Below are 12,649 nucleotides of genomic sequence, written 5' to 3'. Positions count from 1 at the left end.
AACCAGCAAGAGGGTCTCAGTCCTGGGATGGGACAGAGACGGTTGTGGGTGTGGAGCAGGAAGTGGCCGCGAGGCGGCAGCACAGACTCACACATCACGGCTCAGAGGCTGCCCACGCTGGGGTTCGCCCGCGGCAACGTCCCGGATCACGCAGGCCACGCGCCACAGTGGTTCACGGGGGTCACAGGACGCTCATACGAGCCACCCCATCTGATTCACCCCAGAGTGCACTGTTGAAGGGGGGCAATGAGAGGAAATACCTGGGGAACAATGTGGGGTCCCCATTCCTTGGACGATAGGGATATCAGCTCAGAGGGAGACCCACCCCGATGGTCTTTGGTGGACACAGGAGCCTGGGTGCTCCCTTGCCTAGCGCATGTGTATTTCTGGACGCTTCCCCTTTAATCTCGAGCTCTGAAACCAGCAAGTCTGTCTGACCGCCGTGCGATGGCGCAGAGCCGGTTGTGGGTGTGGAGAAGGAAGTGGCCGCGAGGCGGCAGCACAGACTCAGACATCACAGCTCAGAGGCTGCCCACGCTGGGGTTCGCCCACGGCAATGTCCCGGGTCATGCAGGCTACGCGCCGCACTGGATCACGAGGGTCATTTGCGGATAGGATTCTTGTGTGAACCACCCCAGGCCTTCAGCCTGGGCCATATCCACAGCCCCGTGGCCACGGGTCTCCTGTGAGGCCTTCAGTGTCATGCCATGGGACTCAAGCCCCATCTACCACACATGATAACACGCCTGATGTGCCCCTACAACCAGAGCAATGACTCCACCAAGGACGACCTTCTAATTCTGAGCCTTTTTACTATTGACAGGTGCCTCCCAGAGGAACTCTAGAGCTTCAACCCTAAGCAGCCAGGCATTAACATTTCCATGCAGCTCAGGTTTGAGATGCTAATTCGGTAGATTGAGATGCTAAAGAGCTGTGAGTGCTGCTGCCTCTCGGTTCTGGGGCTGAGAGTCTTCTTGTCTCCTGAGTTCTGCAACCAACCTGAGCGCAGTAGACAGCCAGGTCTGAGGAATCAGTAAGGGCGGGCATGGACGGGGTCAGTGTGCTGTACAGCCTGGCCTGGCTTCGCACACTGAGCTCTGGGACCGCCATACCTGGCCAGCGTGTGCGTAGAAGTGTATTTGCCTACAGGTGTGCCCTATGCCTGGGCATTGCTGGGAGTCCAATCCCAGGACAGCACTATAGGATCCTTGGGTAGACCCTTCCCACAAGATCTCCAGCAGGAACGGGGCCGGGTGGCCACCTTGCCTGGCATATGAATATTTCTGGAGTCTCCCCTTCGGTCTGGGGCTCGGAAACCAGCAAGTCTGTCTGACTCCTGGAATAGCGCAGTCGGTTGTGGGTGTGGTCACAGACGTGGCCGCGGGGCGGCAGCGCAGACTCACACATCACAGTTTGGCGGCTGCTGAGGCTGAGTTCCACTCATGGCATAACGTGGGGGGATACATGCATCTTAATTTGGAGGTTCACCCATGACAAAGTGTGAGGGTTTTTCGCACAGTTAAGCTGGGGTTCGCCCACGGGAGAGGCTGGGGAGGTCAGAGCTTAGCAGGAAGGCACCCAGCACTGTAGGGTGCAGGCCATGGGAGCAGAGGGTTTGCCGAAGGGTCAGCCAGCCCCTCTGCACACCTGAGGCCCTGCCTGTGGCCAGGCCTGATGAGCTCTGGGTCCCTCCCCAGGGGGTTCCAGCCATGCTCACGTGGTCTTCCCCCAACCCGTGCTATCGCTTTGATACTCCAGATTTGCTGTGCAAACCCTGTGGACCATAGGGCCCCCAAACCCCTCTACAGAGGCCAAGGTGGTCACCCAGGGAACAGGAGGGCCAGTGGAGTTGAATGTCTGCGGTCTCCTTTCCATTTCAGAATATGGTGCCGCAGGCGGGTTGGGGGAGGCAGGGCAGGGCTGGGAGGCGGCTTGCAGCTAGTCACCAGAGTGCGTCCTTGAGTCGTGGAGCAGAGCGGCCAGTGTATCCAGACCGCCAGCAAAGTAGTGGGAAGGGGACCTGGGGTGCCCCAGCCAGCTACGGAGAGTCCGTCTTGTGGAAGCCGCTGAGGCTAGAGCAAGCTTGGTCACCTAGATGGAACTCGGGCTGGCGGCAGGCACCCGCCCACCAGCGGGGACCTAGCCCACCGAGGTCCCGGCGCTTCCCTTGGCACCACTCATCCCTAACCCCCCACTGTCCACGCACAGCGCCCCATGCGATGCCTCCCCATGGGCTCCCAGGCCCCTGGAGTAAATGCGAGGTCTCAGCCATGGTGGGTGAAGAAAGCGGCTCTGTGTCCCGTCCAAGTCCCCAGGGACCCCCAGCCAGGACTCCAGCCGTGGGCAAAGTGCACGCCCAGCACCCGTGGCCAGGGAGCAGCGCGCTCAGTGTTCCCTGCCGGGAGCGGACAGCCTCAGAGAGTAGAAGTTCCTGACCCAGAGGAAGACTTTGGGGACAATGCCAGGCCCTGTCCAAGGGGTGCCAGAGGAGGGGCGCAGGGGGGGTGGTCTGTCTTTGGAGAATTCCCGGATGGGGTGAGAGGAACGTGCGCTGGAACGGTACAGGGTGGAGGTGGGCCCTGCGGGGGCCCAGGCAAGGTCCCCATTCCGATTGGCTGGAGAGGCAGGGGCGGGAATTCGGGGCGGGGCCACCCCAGTTAGAAAAAGCCCCGGCTAGGGCCGAAGAGCAGGGTGAGGGAGGGGGTGGGGGGTGGGGGTGGGGGTAGCGGGGAAACTGGGGAAGATGGGGTGCAGGAGGAGAGGTTGGAGGGGCCAAGGAGCACCTTGGCCGTCTGGGGTCTGGCAGGAGTGGTGAGGGCGGAGGGGCCGGCTCAGGCAGGCTGGCTGCTGGGAGCGCACTCCCAGGGTCATGGGCAACATCGGTGTGAGGGCCTGAGCCAGGCTTGGAGAGGAGAGGGAGCCAGACATTCATCCCGGTCACTTTTGGTTACAGGACGTGGCGGCTGGTCGGACCAGGGGAGCTGCTGGGCAGGGTTTGGCCTCAGGGCTGGGCAGTGGAGGTGTAGCTGGCAGCAGTGGGCAGGTGAGGACCCCGCGCTGCTGGGCAGGTGAGTCCCCTTCCCCTCCCCGGGCCTCGCCTCCCCGGCCTTCTGGAAGAAGGAGGTTTTGGGGAGCAAGGGCCGGGGAGGCGAGCGACTATCCTCCCGGCGGCAGCGTGGCAGGACGAAGGCAGGACAGTTAGCAAAGGAGACATCTTCTCGGGGGGAGCCGAGACGGGGAAGGCTGGGGGGCGCAGGCCCACCAGGTAGAAAGAGCACTTGGAGAGGCAGAGGCTGCCAGCACGTGGGTTGCACGCCAGCCCTGGGCCAGACAGGGACGAGGCGGGGACACAAGATGCAGGGGAGTCCCCAGCCGCCACCACATCCCACCCACCGCAATTCATTTAGTAGCAGGCATAGGAGTGGCTCCGGCAGAGCCTTCTGAGGCCTGTGCCGGAGCGCGAGGGCTGGAGAGCGGGAAAGAAGGGCAGTGCCCAGGTACACGGCGGGACGTCACCAGGAGGGAGCAGTGGCCACGGGTGGTGGGCTGCAGAGATACCGCAGCAAGGAGGCTGCACAGGCCCGGCCTGCAGGCACACTGTTCCCAAGAGGCACTGCAGCCCAGGGGCTGGCGCGGAGAGGGCCCACAGTGGACTTGGCGACACTGTATGCCCTCACCGCTCAGCCCCCGGGACTGGCACGGCAGACAGTACAGCACCCAGGGGAGTCAAGGGCACGGGGCGAGGCCAGACCAGGCGAGCGGGCGGGGCGGAGTGAGTGAGTTTCAGGAGGGAGGCTGGGCGCAGGCAGGGTGCAAAGAGGCAGCCAGGCGCAAGCCGAGGGGCGCTGGCCTCCAGAGCCCGTGGCCATGGCGGGCCTCGCGGGCGGCGACGGAGCAGTGATCGGCGCCCCAGTGCTTGGGCTGGAGACAAGGGTGAGTGTCCACCCGCCACCGCCCTCCGCCCCCGCCGCCCGGCCGGCCGCCCAGCACCTCCCCCATTCTCCCCACAGCCAGGTCTCCGGCAGGGGTGGACATTCGCCAGCCGCTGAAGGCCAGGACGGCAGGCCCGGCAGACGTGCTGAGGGACGTGACATGGTCCGGTGTGACGGTGAGGACAGACAGGATGCCGTCCGGCCTTCCCGGTGAGCATGTCCCCTTCCTAGGGACGAGGCTGGGCGCCCAGGCCCCTGGCTGAGTCACCCTCTCACTGCCCCCAACCGTCTCCCACAGGACATCCTCGGCTGGCACCGCGGGGAAGCTGCGACACAGGCGGGTCTCTGCTCCTTCACTTTCCCAAAGGAGTCTTCACACTGCTGCTCTCTGGACCCCAGAACCCTCGAGATGCAAGGTGAGGGCCCCCCGCCTCGCCGGGCCCGGGGACAGCAGGGTGATAGGGCGGGGCCTCACTCGCTCCCAACCCACAGAAATGGTGCTACCCAGCTCATGCCTGGGACTTCCAATCCGGGACTTCTGCAAGTCGGTCTAGCTCTGAACCGAGATATGCTGCACTCTGGAACCACTACACCACCCGACTCAGGAATCGGCTCCGGAAGGTGAGCTTGGGCACCCCTTCTGGAAGCTTCCTGCCCCCCTCCCCGCCGCCCTGCCGCCCTGCCGCCACCCAGCCGCCACCCACACGCCATGCCGCTGTCCGCAGGTTAAGCCGAAGGAGCAGGAACCTGCTGACCCAACACCGCAGACACCATCGGAAGAGCAGCACCCGCACCACCCCCCGCCTTGGCGACTCCATCTTCCCGGCCACCCCCTGCAGCGCGTGGGGACCACCGCCCGCCAAGCCATCCTGGGGCGGGACGGCCCCACCACCGCCTCCCTCCTCTGTCCTTCTTCCTCCTTTCCTCGTCTTTTCCTTTCTGTCTTTCCTGTCTTTCCTTTGCTTGAGAGATTCGACGCACCTGCGGCTCCGTCCCCCGTCCCTCCTGAGTTCAATTTGCACTAAGTCACTTGCACTGGTTTGGAGCCGGAGGCAGCCCGAGTCTCTCCGCGCGAGTGTGTGTGTGCGCGCGGCCTCCTTGGCCAGCGCCGCGCCGGCGCCTGCCTGCCTGTCCACCTCTGTCTGGGGGCGCCCGGGCGCGGCCGTGTGACCGAGGCCTCGCCCCCCCTCGCCTGGTCTGGAAGCTCCCCAACAACGGAGCACTCGAAGCTTCCACACACCCCCCTCGCCCGTGCCCCTCCCCACCGGGGCCTCAGCAGAAGCCCCGGCCTCATCAATAAACACAGTTACAGTCACTTGTCTCAGGGACTCTGTCATGCGGCACATGAGCAGGGTGCAGGGGGGTGGGGGAGGGCAGGGATGGGGGAGCACACAGCGAGGCTCCCGGGGCTGGGGAGGGCACAGGGGACCCGCAGTGGGTTTTGGCACAGAGGGTCCTCAGGTAGGGCGGCCCCCCGGGCTGGGGAGCAGGGGTGCGGGCAGGCAGGGCTGTGGGACCAGACGCTCCCTGCAGGGAGAGGTGGGGTCTGGGGTGGCCAGGAGAGTCCTTGGCGCTGAGACAGCAGTCAAGCCCCCAAAGTGCCCCTGAGCTCCACATTACTGCCCCAAGTTCTCCCTGGGCCCCTGGCCAGGGGCCCGAGACTCCTCAGCAAGACAGGAGTTCATTTGAAATGCGGATGCTGGGGGGCCACAGGGGGCAGGCACTGCACTGGGGACAGGGCTGGCCACAGCCACACACACACCGGGAGGTCTACGGTGCCCGCCCCACCCTGGGCTGCACCCGCTCCGCCCTGGGGCTGGGGCCCAAGCAGACACCAGGCGGTCGCCTCCCACCGCTCTCTGCTGTGCGGGGGTGGGGGGGGCGGGTCACAGCTGTGGGGGGGTGGTCACAGTAGGGGAGGGGGCAGCACCGGGAGTCAGAGCAGCGGCCCCAGGCAGGTGGGGTGGGCTTTCCAGTAGGCAGAGAGCCCGGCAGGGGAGGGAGGGGAATGGGGTCGAGGGTGCCGCCAGTGAGGGGTGGGGGCTGGGGGTGGGGCCAGGGGACCACGGCTCACGGGGGTCGCTGCCGAGAAGCAAGGCCAGCCCCGGGCTTTGCGGTCAGTGTCCCCACAGAAGACTGCAGCTGGCCGGCCAGGGCCCCGAGGCTGGGCAGAAGCTGGGGTGAACAGAAGGAATCTCTTGGAAATGGAGCTGGGGTCCGGGGCCTCCGTTCCCGCTGCCCACCCTTCCCCAGTTCCCAGAGCCACGAGGAAGGCGCCTCGGCCCCCCCCCCCCGGCAAAAGCAGGACCGACCGTCAAGGAAACACACCAGGCCCCACCAGGCCCCACCTGCCTTCGGGGCCCACACGGGACCCTCTCCCAGCTGCTTTCCACCCAGCAGTGGGCCCTCGGGTCTGCCTGGGGACCCCGGGGCTTCCAGGGACTTGTGGGGTTAACGCCAGGGTGGTCGGTCTCCCCGTGGGACGCACAGCTGGGTGCTGGCGTTTCTAGAAGCCCTCAGGGATGGCGGCCTGCAGGGCCTCCCTGGGCCCTCCCGCCATCTCGTGGAGGGTTCGAAGGCGGCCAGGGCCAGGCTGGGACAAGGCTGTGTCCCCTTCCCCGAGCCCCCACGCGGGGTTGACCTACCCAGCGGGCTTTGCGGCAGGATGCAGTAACCGCCATGCCCGCGGAGAGTTAGGGCCGTCAACAGCCTTTATTACAAACATCAGCTGTGCTGGAGGTGTACAAGGCGGGGCTCAGAGGGTGAAAACAGGCTTCCTGGGGTGGCCCTCACAGGTGCCACAGGTGGCCCGAGGGGTGCTGAGGGCGGCAGGGCCAGAGGGGCCAGGCAGGTGGGAGAGGGCCACCCAGAAAGCCCCTCTCGGGGCCACAGTAGACCTTGCTGGTGTCCAGCCCCGGAGCTGGCCCCAGGAGAGGCCACGCATCCTCGGTGGGCGCCATGTGGCCAGCACCTAGCGGCTGTCTCCTCCTGGTCATCTGGAGAGCCAGGCGTGTTGGGACTCACGTCACAGCCACAGTGGGGGCCCTCAGGTGCTTGTGACCAGCATACTCTGGCTCTGGGGTTTCCACCTGGGGAGCCCTGGGACGCGCTGGGGACAGTGAGTGCTGCCAGCTTGGAGCGTGGTGAGGGCGGGGCTTTCTGGACCCGCTGGCGCCCCGCTGTCCGGCCAGCTCTGCTGGTGGTCCCCTGTGGACACAGCGGGGAGCAGGGCCAGGGTCATCCCTGCTGTCTGCAGTGGACAGAGTCCCAGGGCGCTTCCGGAGCAGGGGAGCCGGGAGCCCCTGAGTGCGGGAGGGGTCCGGGCCAGGCCCTGAGATAGGGAGTGGGGGACCCTCAGCAGCAGACAGGTGCCTCACCCCGGCTGGGGCTGGGAACACAGAGGTGGCTGTCCCACCCCGCTAAGCCCCTGGATCTGGGTGACCCACGAGGTTGGAATGTGTTTACCTTTGGCCCAGCCCAGCCCTGCTTTCTAGAAAAGGAGCTCAGGGAGGGCGGTGGGCAGGCTCCAGGCGGCATCCTGCCACCCAGAGACCCTGCAGGACAGTCCTGTAGGGAGTGACTGCCAGGAGCCAGCAGGGGCTTGAATTTCACTCCCAAACCGCAACCCGGGGGGCAGGGGGCTGCGCAGGGGGAGAGGGGCTGTCTGCGAAAGTGCTGGAAACCTGGGGAAAGATTAGGCTTGGTGCCCAGCCCCCAGCCACGACCCCACCCCGTGAGGCACCCGGCGCAAAACCGCCGGAGCCTTCACACGGCCCCCCCACCCGTGTTTCTCCACGAGTTCAGGTTGAGCAAAGGCAAAGTGCCCAGCTGGGGAAGAGAGGACGGGTCACGGGGGGCAGCTGTGTTGGTGCCGGCGGGTCTTGGTTGCTGCCCAGCGGACCATGCCCGCTGGAGCCCAGGCAGGGGTGTGGGTCCCACGGGGTCAGGAGATGCTCTGCGGGGCAGGTGTGGTCGTGGCCCCAAGCAGGGGCCGGTGTCCCCTGGAGGGGCCCCCTGCACCCGGCTCTGTGTGTTTTCCCGTCTCAGCCTGAATTTAATGACCCAGGAGCACACTGTCGGCAGGGACTGGGACAGCTGGGGGTGGGGGGAGTCAGGACACTTGTCACACCACTGAATGAGGACAAAAAAATGCAAGCATGACAAAGGAGATGAAATCCCGTCCCCAGGGCTGATGTGGCCTTTAGGGTCCGACCACAGCACACCCTGGGAAGTCACAGAAACAGGGCTGGGCCCTGCAGGCTGAGGGCGGCCTCCTCTCCCTGGGAAGACAAACAGCATCTCCCTCGTCCCCTTCGCTGCCACGCTGGGGGTGACATCTGAGTGCTCTGGGCTGGGGGGTGGTGGACCCCATCTGGGGCCCAAGGCCCTCTCAACTGGGGGGACCTGGTCCGCACGGAGACCCGGACCACGGCCGGGGCTGCGGGAACGGTCTCCTCCAGCCTGCGAGTGTGCGTGTGCATGTGTGTGTGTGCGTGTGTGCGTGTGCGTGTGTGTGCGTGTGTGTGTGCGTGTGCATGTGTGTGTGCGTGTGAGTGTGTGTGTACGTGTGTGTGCGTGAGATGCCCAACAAGCCCAGGAGAGCCCAGAGCCATAACGCAGACTGTGTAACTCCCTGCAAAGGGGAAATGGAAGGTTCTAGAAGGGACTGTGGTCAGCCCTGCTCTCCCCTAAGCAGCAGCAGCCACACAGGACACAGCCCAGGCCTGTCTTCCATCCCTCCTTCCTCTCGCCTCTCTGTGCTGGTCCCCAGCCCGCTCCTGGTGACACTGCTGGCCCTTCTCCAGGGCTGAGGGGACCAGGGGGCCCCTTCCTGGAAGCCCACCTACAGGCCGCCTGCTGGGAAGGGGCCGGCGCGTCCCCCGCCCCGCAGCCGTTTCCTGGACGCAGGCTCGGAGGGGACTCTGGCCCTTGTCAGCGCCGCGCCTGCACATAAAGCAGACACTGTGCTCCGTGTCCTGAGAGAGGCTGCTCCATCACCAGGCCCTGCCGGACACGGCAGGCAGCCGGTCTGTGGGAGCAGCTCGGGGCTGGGCCTGGACCAGCAAACACACACGGCGCCAGGCCCCGGAGGCACAGTGCCGCGGGGAGCACGCGCCAGCCCGGCGTGGGGAGCCCGGCCGCGGGCGCAGAGCGCACTCCCAGAGGAGGGGGCACCACGCAGACCCCACGAGGAGGGGCGGGCCGTGGGTCCCACGCTTTGCAGAAACCTCCTGCCTGGACACAAGGTCCAGGGGGAGATTCCAGGGATCGGAGCCTGGGGTGGGGGGAGCTGGGCAGGTGGGAAGAGAGGAGGGGCCCCAGAAAGAGCCCTGAAGCCCCTGGGGTGCGGCCCGGGGAGGGAGGAAGCGCGTGAAGACCAAGCTGGAGTCCCGGTTTCTGCAGTGAGGGACAAAAGACGGAGCCAGGAAGGCGCAGGGCTCTGGGACCCGGCCAGCCTCCCTGCCACGGGCGTCCGACCACAGACCCGGGCGGGCTGCAGGTCAGGGCCGGGAGCCCGGAGCAGAGGGGGCCTCGGACGCTCCCAGGAGAGACACCAACGGGGGGAGGAGATGGCCCAGGGGTGACGCTGGGAAGCCATGATGACAGCCGGGGCCACAGAAGGAGGAGCAGTGGCCGGTGGGGCCAAGGGGCTTGAGGGCAGGGCTCTGGGGGCCCCGTGTCTGGGCAGAGCCCCTCCCCACACGCTGTCCCTGCAGCCCACGTGCTGGCCTTGGGGTGGCCCAGACGTGCAAGGACAGGGCCAGGGGGGAAGCAGGGCCCCATGGGACACTGACAAAGACGGTTTACTCTGGTGGCATTCAGGTCCCATGCCACGTGCGCGGCGGGGCCCACGGACGCAGAGGCACACGCACAGCCCCGCCGGGCTCCCCATTGGCTGGCGGTGACATCACCCCTGTGTCAACACTGTGACGCCTGCAGGGTTTATGGAGCGGGACCAGCCCTGCCAGGCCTCACCGCGCCCGCCCCACACACTGGCCCACTGTTCGGGGGTCTGGGCGGAGACAGCACCACCGTGTCCTGGCGCTGCCTGCTCTCCTGCCCACCGCAAGTTCCCGGCACCGTGGCTGCCCCCCTGACCACAGAGCGTGGGGGGCCACAGGCCTGGCCTCCCCCTCCTCCCCTTTGGAAAGGGGCCCGGAAGCCCTGTGGCCAGAGGGTCTTGGGGCCCTGTGGCATAGGCTTGTGGCTTTATGGGGCACAGAACTCCCTCTGAAAGGGACCCAGGCCAGCTGAGAGCTCTGGGAGAGTGCCACGTCCCTCGCACATGGGGCAGCCCCTCGCAGAGCCCTGAGACACCAGCAGGGCCCCCTCCCCGGTCCCAGGTGTCACAGACTGTGCCTGGACGGCGCTGTGGGCTGTTGGTGACCGGTCCTGCCCACCCAGCCCTGCTGTGCTTCCCAGCGCCCCGTGTGTGACGGTGACCGGGAGGTGGCCTCTCCTCTGCACAGCAGCCGCCCGATCTCTGCCAGGTCACAGAGACCCCAGAGGGTCCTCAGGCCGGGTGCTGGGGACAGGCAGGACCTTCCCACGGAGCCAGTCCGGGTGGCCCCAACTCTCTGTCTCACGCCCCTGCTGTGCCACCAAACCGGCCTGTTGGGGGGTCCGCTTTGGAGTGGCGGCCACCTGAGTCACTACCCCTTTCCCGAGAGGTTTCTGGGGCCCAGAAGGGACGAGTCACCCTTGGCAGAAGGATGCAGCCCACCTGGGGCCTGGGACCATCTCCTGGGGGTGCCTTGAGAAGCAGTGGGTCCTTGTGTGCTGGCCCAGGGGTGACCAGAGAGGCCCCAGCCTGCGGGGCCGGTGGGGAGGGAGTAGCGCAGGGCTCTGCTGCCCCCGCCCGGCCCCCTTAGCTCCCCCCCCCCCGGCAACCTAGAAGGGTCACATGTTAGAGCAGGTGAGGGGGAAATGTGGGAGGCGGAATGAGAAGGATGTGGAGGAAGCGCCAGGCCAGAGAGGGGGCAGAAGGGATGTGGGGGGGGCCTTAGGGCGCCAGCAGGACCCCGCCAGCTGCCACCACTCGAGGCCGGCTCTGCTCGCTGCCGGTGGTCCCAGCAGCCAGAGCCGCAGCCCAGTCTGCATCCAAGGACCCTCCCGTCCCCACTGCCCCCTGCTCGGGGGTTGAATGGCCTCAGCCTGGGTCGAGGGGCAGAGGGCATGTTCGCCAAGAGGCCCCCAAGGGACACATGGCTGTTTGCAGTTCTCAGGAAGCAGGCGAGATAAAGAGGTTGTTTTCCCTGTGGGCGCGGAGCCAGCAGGGGCCTGCAGGGCGGACAGAGTCAAGGCCGGGCCGTGGGCTTCTCTGCTGCCTTGGGCCCCCCAGGCCTTTGCACCGGCAGCCCTCCCAGGACCCTCCCTGGGTGGCAGCCCAAGAGGGTCCCCGGTGTTAGGCTCCCACATGTGGGATCCCCTCATCTGACAACCTAACCAAGGCTGAACTGGTGCATCCTGGGACTTGGGCAGGCACAGCCCTGAGCAAAGGGGCTGCCGACCTAAGAAGTGGGGACAGACGCGGGTGGTGGACGGGCCGGAGCCGGTGGACGAGCTGGGCCACGGCTCAAGGGTCCGCAGCACTCGCCTGTCACGCACACGTAGGGCACGGCTGTGGGAGGGTCATGGGGACGGGATTCCAAGGAGACTGCCAGCCAGATGCTTGTCCCTGCCCGCTCGGCTCGGCCTCAGGACCTCTTTGAGCAGCAGGAAGTCTCAGGCCTGGAAAGGAACCACTAGCTCTGCCCACCCTGGGCCCCTGGGCATCAAAGGCCGTTAGAAAACCCACCCAGACCTCCTGTTCAAAGGTCACTGAGCTGGGGGGACACCCCTGCCTACCCAGTGGGCCCAGTGTGGCATCTCTGGCAACAAGCCCAGGCAGCCTTAGAAAGAGTCTAGCAAGGAGGGCATGGCCAAGGGGACGCGCGTGAGTTGGGACGGGCCCCAGATGACATCGCCTGCCACTGCCCGGGGCTGTCACCCAGGAACACGCCCAGACACACACCCCCATGTGTGTGGCTCCAGGCTCCCTTGGCCCTGCTTCCAAGGCCGCCCTTACACACCTGCCGCAGGCCCGCGGCCCTGCTCTGCCCGCCTGGGCCTGAAGAGAAGGCACGTGCACGTCTGACTTGTCCCCGAGACCTGAGGGGTCGGCTTCGAGCCTGGGCTCCGGTGGGCCCGGGAAGGTTGGGGCTGTTCCTTGCCCCAAGAGGAGGAAGTGCCACGTCGCCTTAGCAGAGGGCAGTAGGGGGCAGGGGGACCCACGGCACCAGGCCACAGCACCCCAGAGAGCCCTGGGGCCTTCAGGTTCCAGGGCCAAGGCCTGGGGCATGCAGCCCCGGCGCAAACTCTCTGGAAAACGAGCTGCCCAGGGGTGGGGGGCCTCACCCCAGAGCCCAGGCGTGGAGGGGAAGTCGGGGAGGGAGATGCCAGGCAGCCCCTCCCTCCGCATGAGGCCCGCTGGGCTGACCTGGCCCTGGCACAGGGCGCTGCCGCCATGCCCCGCAGAAGGAGGGCTGCCTCACCGCCTTTCCCCAGCTCTGGCGGCAACCCGGGGCGGGGGGCCAGAGCCACCTGGCCAGTGAGGACGCTGGCCTGGCAGGCATGGTGCGGTCTGCTTGGAAGATCAGAGGCCACCTGGCCCGGAAACCCCCCGGCCACTCGGACAGTCGCAGCCAGGTCCTGGTCCCCGCCGGCCACTCTCCCAG

General features: G+C 66.5%; 1 pseudogene across 1 annotated transcript; it reads left to right on the top strand.

Moving 5' to 3' along the window:
* Nucleotides 1-2,725: 2,725 nt before the first annotated feature.
* Nucleotides 2,726-5,247, top strand: LOC123641914 (annotated as a pseudogene). Its single transcript, XR_006736370.1, has 5 exons — nt 2,726-3,933; nt 4,011-4,142; nt 4,231-4,348; nt 4,425-4,553; nt 4,658-5,247. The product of XR_006736370.1 is annotated as an uncharacterized LOC123641914 (transcript).
* Nucleotides 5,248-12,649: the final 7,402 nt, after the last annotated feature.

Source organism: Lemur catta, chromosome 7 (assembly GCF_020740605.2).
Source record: "Lemur catta isolate mLemCat1 chromosome 7, mLemCat1.pri, whole genome shotgun sequence".
NCBI classification, from domain to species: Eukaryota; Metazoa; Chordata; class Mammalia; order Primates; family Lemuridae; genus Lemur; species Lemur catta.
The sequence above is the reverse complement of the archived record's forward strand: the minus strand, read 5'-3'. Positions and strand labels throughout refer to the sequence as shown.